We start from the raw sequence: 10,000 nt of genomic DNA, 5'->3' as shown, positions 1-10,000 counted from the left end.
CCAGGACTTGAGAATGATCCAAGACGGACCGAAACGTCGTCGTCCTTTCACCTTCTAGTGTGTGGTCTGGTCATCATACTTTAGCCACGTTATTGTGACTCATCCCCTGCACCCAGATGGTTTCTGCCTGACTAAACCGCCGGCCCTGGATATATATACAGGCAGAGACGTCACACTGGCGCGAATATGAGTCTTGACGAGGCACCGGCAGTATAACGACCGTCATGATAGTTTCTCTGGCGTCTGGGGAGCTGGCGAGACTGCAGGTGCGTGGCTCATGGAAGGTGAAGGTGGGGGGGGGGGGGGAAGAACAATACGTTTTGGCACGTATTGTTGGTGTTTCTTAGTAGTAGGCATCCATCAGTCTCAGGAGACTATGGAGTTGAGCTCTGGTTGTCGGTCTGGAGTGGCCTCTCCAGGGCGCAAAGCCAGGGTAAGTTGATTCGGGGGAGAAGCTGTTACCCAGGCAGCAGGTCCCCACCCCTCTCCACGGCGCTGAAAGACTCCAATGGAAAGGCAAACGCCAATACGATTGGTTTCAGCGCCGTCGCAGGAACTGTGAGTTCCGGGGTTGACCTCGAAGGAGGTTTCTTAATGTTGGTGAATACTGGTAACGAAGACGTTGGGAACAGGCAGAATCCACTGCTATGTAGGAGATAAGCGTAACATAATATACCATCTAATCTAGATTTAGATTTAGAGTTTGAAGTCTGTGTTGTGATGGTGTTGTTGTTTATTTGTTGTGATTTAAACAAACCATCACAACTATGATTATATTCATCAACATTTGCCTTTCTCACCTGTATCGCATATATCAGCAGACAGTTACACGATAATTGTTGTACCTTGCGACACATTTCCTTTACTTATATGTATAAAGTTTACAGGTCATCAACGTATCTCTAAGCTTCAAAATTAAATTTCAAAATATCTTGAAGTTTAATTTCCACAACATAGAGAGATGTATAGCATCACGTACCTCGCTGGCCACACAGTCAACTTTCTTCTCTGGCTCGACTTCGCTGTACTCGTCGCAGTGAGAAGAATCTTGAAGAAAATCACAGGGAAGGTTGTAAAACTGAACAGAGTATTCCTCGTTCTTTAGGCTGAATTCTTGGGGAACGTTTCGCAGTTAACCGCAACAGCTACGTTGAGAGAAACACCTCAACTCATCTTGGATTCATCTTGTAACATGCTTGCATCTTTAACCCCCCCCTCCCCCCACTCTCTCAATTAATCACGATTTTGGCCTCTCAATATGTTCCTCTTTCATTGTATATTTCTTATACTTACGTAATAGAAGTAGGATCCCTTGATTGTTTCAAGCATAGGTTAGACATATATATGAATAAGAATGGTGGTGGTAATAGGAGCTGCCTCGTATGGACCAATAGGCCTTCTGCAGGTTACCTTTATTCTTATGTTCTTATGTTTCTTTCAGTTTAATTAGTTTTTCTCCCCACAACTACTCTCGGCTGGTTCATCCTGAACACGTGTCTCTCTATCGCTGTTGTTGTTTTAGATTTAGCTACTCAGAACGAAATGTCCATGTAGCACGGGCTATGGTGATCCCGTAAATTAGCTCCGTCGCTTGCTCTCCCTGTTTATATAGCTTTGTGTTCTCCTTCTACTCATCTCCTTTTGCTACTTTTGTTCATTTTTTTTCTTATTTCTCCCTCTTAAGTTCTCCCTTATTTTGCACCTCATTTTCGTTTTCCTTTCCTCCTTTTCTACTTATTTTTATTTTCTCCTCGTCCTATTTATCCTCCTCTTCTACCTACGCTTCCTCTCATCAACTATTTCAACTCTTACCCTGCTCTCTCTCTCTCTCTCTGCATCTACCTCTTTTTCCCCTTTGTTTCTGTTAGCTACATGTTTACGTTCTTGGGAGTCGGTGAGGTTTGGCATTCCACATCGAGTGCCAGTGGAACGGAAAGAACCTGTTTACCGTTTAAGTTTTGCTCTCTGTTTTGGGTTTCGTGGATTCTGTTATTTTTTGGGGGGAGACCTTTTTGGCTTTTGCTTTAGTGGTTGTGTTTGTTTGTGTTAGTGATCTGTGTCTCTTGGGTGAGTATACATGAGAATTAGCGCTGTGTGGAAGTCTTATGGGAGGGGGGGGGGTGGGAAAGGGAAGGAGGATGTACTCACCAAGTTGTGCTTGCGGGGGTTGAGCTTTGGCTCTTTGGTGTGAGGGTGAAGGCTGTGTTTCGTCACGTGCAAAGCTATCTATAGTTACTACTCTCAGCTTGAAGGAGGCACGGTTTCAGCTTACGTGTTTCGTGCGAGAATCTGACAGAATGATACACTTGTTTGTTATAGCAAATTTGGTTATATGGGACATTGAGTGAGTGCATGAACTCAGCTCTCCATTACTCTACTCTCTCGTTCAATTCCTCGCTGTGTCACTAACCTCTGAATTAAAGTGTAATACAATCTCCTTATCCCTGTTCCGGGACATGAAACATTCATATACATATATACACATCAAAGATCATATGTATTGTCATATAGGTCTTCACTAGGATGGATCTTAGCTGTATTAAGCTATGTATATGTGTGTTTGTGTGTGTGTGTGTGTGAGGAGGGAGGGAAGGGGAAAGGAGCAAGTTTGAATATGTGTGTTAGTGCACATGTTAGAATTAGATACAGAACATGTATTAATTCATAAACGAATAACTGGATATACTAATTAAGCACGCTCGCATCTGAAAGGAAAAAAAAAAGTTTGAGTTAAGCAATAAACTCAACAGGAACGCCGAGGCCAAACACTTTAATGTTAACCCAATTTCAAGAAAGTTTGTGCGACTCTGGACTCAAGCCTTCAGAATTTCGGTCCAGTGGTCGCCTCAGTTGAAAAGCAATTGACGGATTCACGAAATTGTTGGAAAATTGACATGGCAACGCCCCACCCTTTCATCTAGTTTATATTTGTAGTACATCGCAGGATAGAGTAAACATGGAATATTTTGCTTGTATGTTTTGGAAATGCATGGTTGTATGAGTATGTATATATATATATATATATATATATATATATATATATATATATATATATATATATATATATATATATATATATATATATGATATATATATGATATATATATGTGTGTGTGTGTTTTATACATGTTTAAATAGACCAATAAACTAGTGCGTATAAATTGATATGTTCTCGAACACTACGTAAACACACATACATAAACAGACACACACACACACACACTCTCACACACACACACACTCACACACACACTCACACACACACACACACACATCTGAATTAGTCCCTATTCAGTGGTCTGAGTCACCCCTCCTGCTTGCCAACCTTGCATATGCAACTCAAGTATTCCAGCTAATTTGTATTAGTCTCCAAAATCTCACCTAAAACGGACAACGTTGTCATCTTTTAATCCATATATATATATATATATATATATATATATATATATATATATATATATATATATATATATATATATATATATATATATATATATATATATATATATATATATATATTGCAATTTAAAGCATAAAAATAATGAATTCAAGTCTTATTATACGAAAATATAGCAATGTTAACAGAGCATATTTCTGAACACATACTGGACTATAAGTCAGATTTACCATATAGAGATGCGGCTCCTTGCTGTCTTATGATAATACATGTTGTTTGAGAAAATAGTCTTCTTGGCTAAATTTTCATCTCATGTTTTCAGTATTTATTTAAATTAAAAACGATGTTTTTCAAGAAATTTCAAGTTAGGGTATAAATACTTGTTAAGTTAGTGAAGGTATTTTTGTCTTAGGCTTTCATTAGTGAAGGTTCTTTCATTTATAGTGTTTCGTTAGTGTACGGTAAATTTCATCTATAACATTTCGTTAGTGAAGGTAATTTTTTTATCACGTTCTTTAAATTAAATTTGATCTTTATCACGTTCGTTAAATGAAATTTTATCTTCATCACGTTCGTTAAATGAAATTTAATCTTTATCACGTTCGTTAAATGAAATTTTATCTTCATCACGTTCGTTAAATGAAATTTTATCTTTATCACTGTTCGTTAAATGAAATTTTATCCTTTATCCACGTTCAGTTAAATTGAAATTTTAACTTTATCACGTTTGTTTAATGAAATTTTAACTTTATCACGTTCGTTAAATGAAATTTTATCTTCATCACGTTCGTTAAATGAAATTTTATCTTCATCTCGTTCGTTAAATGAAATTTCCAATATAGTCATTTGCTGGATCTGCTCAGATTGAGATCCGTTTCGCTCTGTCAGTTACGTTAAACACTGCTCACTCTGGCCAGTAAATGATTAGGTAACCATACGGAGAGCTTGGCCATTGACTGAGCAGTTATTCTTTGTCTATTTGGTCTATTTCTCCTAAGAAAATCGTATGTCTTTTAATGTTTGTATTGTACTTTCCTTCCTCCTGGGGGTGAGGTTCATTTAATTCTGTCTTTCCTCTTTCATCAGTTCCCTCAGATCAGGACCAGGATTTGTTGTGTTAGATTGTTGTTTATTTGTTATAATTTAGATGGGGTTCCATTCCGGAGAAGCATACTACAAAACTTTAGTTTACTTATGTTCTATATGACGAAAAGAAGTGTTCCCTTTTCAGAGTTCCTGAAGGTTATTCGGACGGTGGCCTCTTTAGCATATGGTATCGAGCCTATTCTTCCAATTATCTTTATCTAAGTATTGGTAGCTGTCTCTATATCTGCCCCAGTAAGTACAATTTCTATATATATGAGGTCTCCTAGTACACTTTGAAATTACAACAACATGATATATGACTGAGTAAATCGTCTGAGAAGGACGGGATATCGAACTGGTGCCTTTCTGAAAGAATAACGCGCTTCACAGGTGACCCTGGTTCGATTCCCGCCCTCCCTGCCTTTCTCCAAAGATTTCCTCTGGTCTCCAACATTCGAAACTTTCACACGGCAGCAAAGACAACAGTCAATCCGTCAGTCTGTTCTCTCCTTTTGAACATTGTTGCATTCCTGGTGATAGGAAGTTCAAGGATTAAGACTGGCATTCCAATTGGATTCCAAGATTTGCGTAAGATAATCTAGATAAGTGCCTGAGACCGAGCTGTTTTATCCAGCGTACTGGATTACTCTGAGCTTGATGTAGGGGGGGGGGCAGATATCCCTGTGAGGACAAGCGTGTTCGAACTATTGGCTGAGGCTTGGTTATGAGTTTTCTAATGAGGTTTGCTTGTGGTCATTAGGAGAGAAGGATCGTTCCCGATGTATCCTGATTACTGTCTAGTGAATTATCACTATTATCATATTGAAAATTAATGTAATTAAACTAATTATCATCATTATTATACTTTTTATTATTTTCAATTATGTTTATCACCATGGTTATTAAAAACAACATTTATTTAACTTGCTTATATTAAGTTAGAGAAAAATTATCTTGTGTTTAGTTAGGGTGCATAGTCTCCGCTTCCTTCATCTTCTCCTCCTCCTTCATCTCCATCTTCTCCTACCGCACTTTCTCCCTTTTGTCTCTGGCCGGACATTCTGCTCCTCCCAGTCATCCCCCACACTGCTTGCTTACTCTTTTGGCAAACATTTCTTGATGCTTCTGTTGACCGTCTTCAGGCTGTGGGACTCAAGCGTTTTATCACGTCTCTCTCTCTCTCTCTCTCTCTCTCTCTCTCTCTCTCTCTCTCTCTCTCTCTCTCTCTCTCTCTCTCTCTCTCTCTCTCTCTCTCTCTCTCTCTCTCTCTCAGTGCCAACAAAAGATTACATATAGGAGAAGAACTTCACATAAAACACTCTAATCCAGTTATCAATAAATTGTCTTGCCATGCCATTCACAATACCAAGAAAGAACTCTCAGTTTACACCACACAGCCTTTGTCAGCCAATGGCAATGAAGGAAACAATTCGTCTGTTCTCTCGACCTCTCTTCTCATCACACCAGCAAGGAATATATATACTGCTCTGTTTGCCAATCTGTCACCAGCATACAGCCCCGCTCCTGTGCCAGGTAAGTCCACTAACGGGCTCACAATAGCCCGTGCTACTTGGAACTTTTTGATCCGAGTAGCTGAATCTTAAACAACAACAATCAAACTGGGCATTGTGCTTATGCTTATAAGGATGTTAAGGATTTGCAAAATACGTCAGGATTATTCAAAACAAAAGAAAGTCTTAATAAGTATTTTTTGTTTTTACTTATTTCCCAAGTGATGTGCGTGTGTGTGTGTGTGTGTGTGTGTGTGTGTGTGTGTGTGTGTGTGTGTGTGTGTGTGTGTGTGTGTGTGTGTGTGTGTGTGTCGATGATATTATTAAGTTGATGGAACTTTTAGCTGATCCGTTTCCTGTGATTGGCTGTTGCGGAAAATGTCAACAAAGATTTTCTACCAATGAAATGCAAGCGCGGGAATGCTTCCTTTTGCCTCCACAACCCGCCTTAATGGGCTGCTGTTAGCCTGTTGATAGTGCAATGATATGCCAATGGATGGCGTATGCTGTATCTTATTGCTGTTGTTGGCCTGGCCTGTTGATAGTGTGATTTTCTATTGATAGATCAGCTTAGTACCTCCATATTCCTCCTCTTAAATATTGCTGTACAAATCTCCTAACTTATGATAATGCTTGAATCATGCTCACTGGACGGTGACACAATCCTCACCATAAAGACAATGATATGAGCTAATCACCCCATTTCATCAGCCGAATCCCCACGCGTCGTTCGGAGAGTAAACAACGCTGAAAAGCCAGTAGAGAATAGGTTTCATTGCACTAAGTCTCAGAACGTAGAATACTATAAACCATGGAATGTGTCTTTGCAATTCTCTCATTCGATTTTATGCGAGTAAATTTACAAACCGTATGTTTCAGATATTATTTTTTTGTATTTGGGGAGGGAGGGAAAATGATTTACATATTACAAAATAACTGGTTATCGTTATACAGTCGATAACAATAAAAATGAAAATTATATTTGTTCAATTTAAAACTATATTTCTCACAAGAAACTCAGTAAAAAAAAATGAGTTAGCTGTTTGAACACATTCGCTACGAAGAAACACACTATTCGAATTCATGATTTTCCTCGAGTTCTGGTCTGGTATAAAATTCATATAAGAAATTAAGAGGGAATTTCTGTCCGGCTTTTCGGATATCATTGACATTTCTTCGAAATAATGTTGTTGGCGTCGATATTACCGACCTGGCCGATGTTTATTGCTGGAGTGAAAAAGAGAAAATGACAGTCCATGATGTTTTGAAATACTGGTGAAAAAGGAAACCAGTACCCGGTAGAATAGGCCCCGGTACCGGTATTAAAAGTAACCAACACCAGGTACTGAGATCACTGACAATCAGTAACCAAGAGATAGAACCTGATGCATTACCTATAGCACTATTAGTTAGCTCCAGGTAGTACTAGACCCGGTTCTAATAACGCTATTGACTAGAACACGATAAAGAGCTCGAATTGATCACGCTACGACAGTAACCAGACCTCAATCAAAAGTACACAGCAATCGCAGAGCCTTAACCATCCGCACACAGCTTCCAGGGAGAAGTTCGATCTCTATTCATCTCTACAACCACACCATCCATCCTACCCTTATACAATGAAATAACTAAAAACGATTTATCTCCAAGAAAATCTTTGGAACAGAACGAGCGTGATTAAACACATGCGCCCTGACATCAGTGCACCTCGATATTCCAGTTCGATGCTGGTACTGTACCAAAGATTTTCCGACCGTCGTCTGTGACTTCTCTGTCTATCTCCACCGTACACTCCTCTAAATTATCCCCTGTACCCACCGTCTCTGCTAATGCAGTACACGAGAAAGCAAGAACCTCCTACCCTTTCCCCCCCCCTCCTCCAGCTTCTGACATTAGCGCCACGCGAGTGAGTTAGCCGGCAGCAGCTAGTCAGAGAAGTCATATATCCTGCAATTTCAGCTAAATTAAATGAACTTACGTCTCACCTGCTTTTCCTTAATTAATCCCAGGCACTCGCGCGAATTATTAGGGTCTTTTGAATCCACAAACTTCAATAGCGGATTCCCGTGTCGGAAATTCGGATATCTGAGCACATAGCGAGTCGGATGTATATTGTGTCGCTGCAAAGTTATTTCTTTTATTGTGTGTTTTTGTGACTACGTTGGATAGGGCGAAGGATATCGAGTAGACAGTTAAGATTTCATATGATTTACAAATTCAATCACTTACATATTCAATGTGTTCTATTGTGAGGTAGAATGAGTGAAATTGTGTATTCTAGAGACGAATATGGAGGGTTGTGTGTTCCTTCCAGTCGAAGAAAGGGACTCTATTTATCAAAAAAGTCATATTAGAAACGTGATATCATCTAAAATCGATGAGCATTTTTTTTATATTTTTGTCCTGGAGTCGAAAGTACGAAATTTATCCCCATGAAAAAAATATGACGGGATCGAATATTCCATAAAGATAAGTATATGGAGTGAATGTGAAATAAAAAGACTTTGTTTTTTGATGATGTCAAAGAGCCGAAGACTGAGATCTGATTTGCCGTCGAGTCGAAGCACTGAGCTGAACCTGCTTGATGGGGCTCTGAGAGTTCTTCTACTCCCCAAGCCCCAAGCCCGAAGCCAGGCTCGACTTGTGAGAGTTTGGTCCCCAAGGCTGTTGCTTGGAGCGGCCAGAAGTGTATATATGTACTACAGAGCCAAAGGCTGGGATGCGATGGGAAATAGTCCTGAAGCTATTTCTTTTATCGCTGGGTTGCGTTTGAATATACTTTGTCTGCGAAAATCAGGTCTGGAAAAAGGTTCCGAACCTGAATTACTGAAATTCCAAATCCTTTTTCGTAAATCAAAGCTGCGATGTTTCAATGTTTTGACATGGTGTATTTTTGTAGAATTCATTCCATGTGTATGTGTTTGTATTCACCTAGTTGTGTTCACCTAGTTGTGCTTGCGGGGGTTGATCTCTGCTCTTTAGGACCCCCTCTCAACTGTCAATTAAGTGTGTGATTGTGTGTGTGTGTGTGTGTGTGTGTGTGTGTGTGTGTGTGTGTGTATGTGTGTGTGTGTGTGTGTGTGTGTGTGTGTGTATGTGTGTGTGTTCCAAATGATTTAATTCTTTCTCAAATTAATCATATCAGTACTAATCTCTCTCTCTCTCTCTCTCTCTCTCTCTCTCTCTCTCTCTCTCTCTCTCTCTCTCTCTCTCTCTCTCTCTCTCTCTCTCTCTCTCTCTTTCTCTCTCTCTCTCTCTCTCTCTCTCTCTCTCTCTCTCTCTCTCTCTCTCTCTCTCTCTCTCTCTCTCTCTCTCTCTCTCTCTCTCTCTCGTTAGGCTTTATTTAGAATCTGCAATCCACTTTTGGGTACCGTATAATATGATGGATATAAATAAACCAGAACGTATACAGAGAAAGATGACAAAGTTAAACCCAGGAATTATAAACCTCCCATTTGAAGATTAAGAAAGTTAAATTTACATTCTCTAAAATGGCGAAGATTAAAGGGTGTGATGATTGAAGGATACAAATAGATGAAAATGGTATAACAAAAGAGGAATATTCGTACGGTGCTCAAAATATCAACACACACAAGGGAACACGAAATCACGAATAGAAACTGGCTAAGTTTAGAGCCAGAAAAAAAAAATGCTTGAGCTAAACACTAGATTTGGAAATTGGATGGTCGGTTTATGGGTTACGTGATAACTGTATATACGTGGGATCGCTTGATTATTTACAGAGACGGCTGGACATATATATATATGTGACTGGGTTTAGTCGTGTATAAATAAAATGCCGTGGGTTCGAAGCGGTTTGTGAGACTGCTTAATTTTCTTTTATTCTTACTTTCTTATGAAGGATCACTTCCGAAAGATGAACTTTTCCAAATATGTTCCACCCATATCGCCTCTTCCCCCCCCCCCCTCCCTCCATCCAAAGCTAGACTATCTCCTGGGGAGCTTATTTACTACTGGGTGAACTAGAGCATCAAATGGATGGTGA

Source organism: Procambarus clarkii, chromosome 9, assembly GCF_040958095.1.
Source record: "Procambarus clarkii isolate CNS0578487 chromosome 9, FALCON_Pclarkii_2.0, whole genome shotgun sequence".
In the NCBI taxonomy this organism is placed as follows: Eukaryota; Metazoa; Arthropoda; class Malacostraca; order Decapoda; family Cambaridae; genus Procambarus; species Procambarus clarkii.
The sequence above is the reverse complement of the archived record's forward strand: the minus strand, read 5'-3'. Positions refer to the sequence as shown.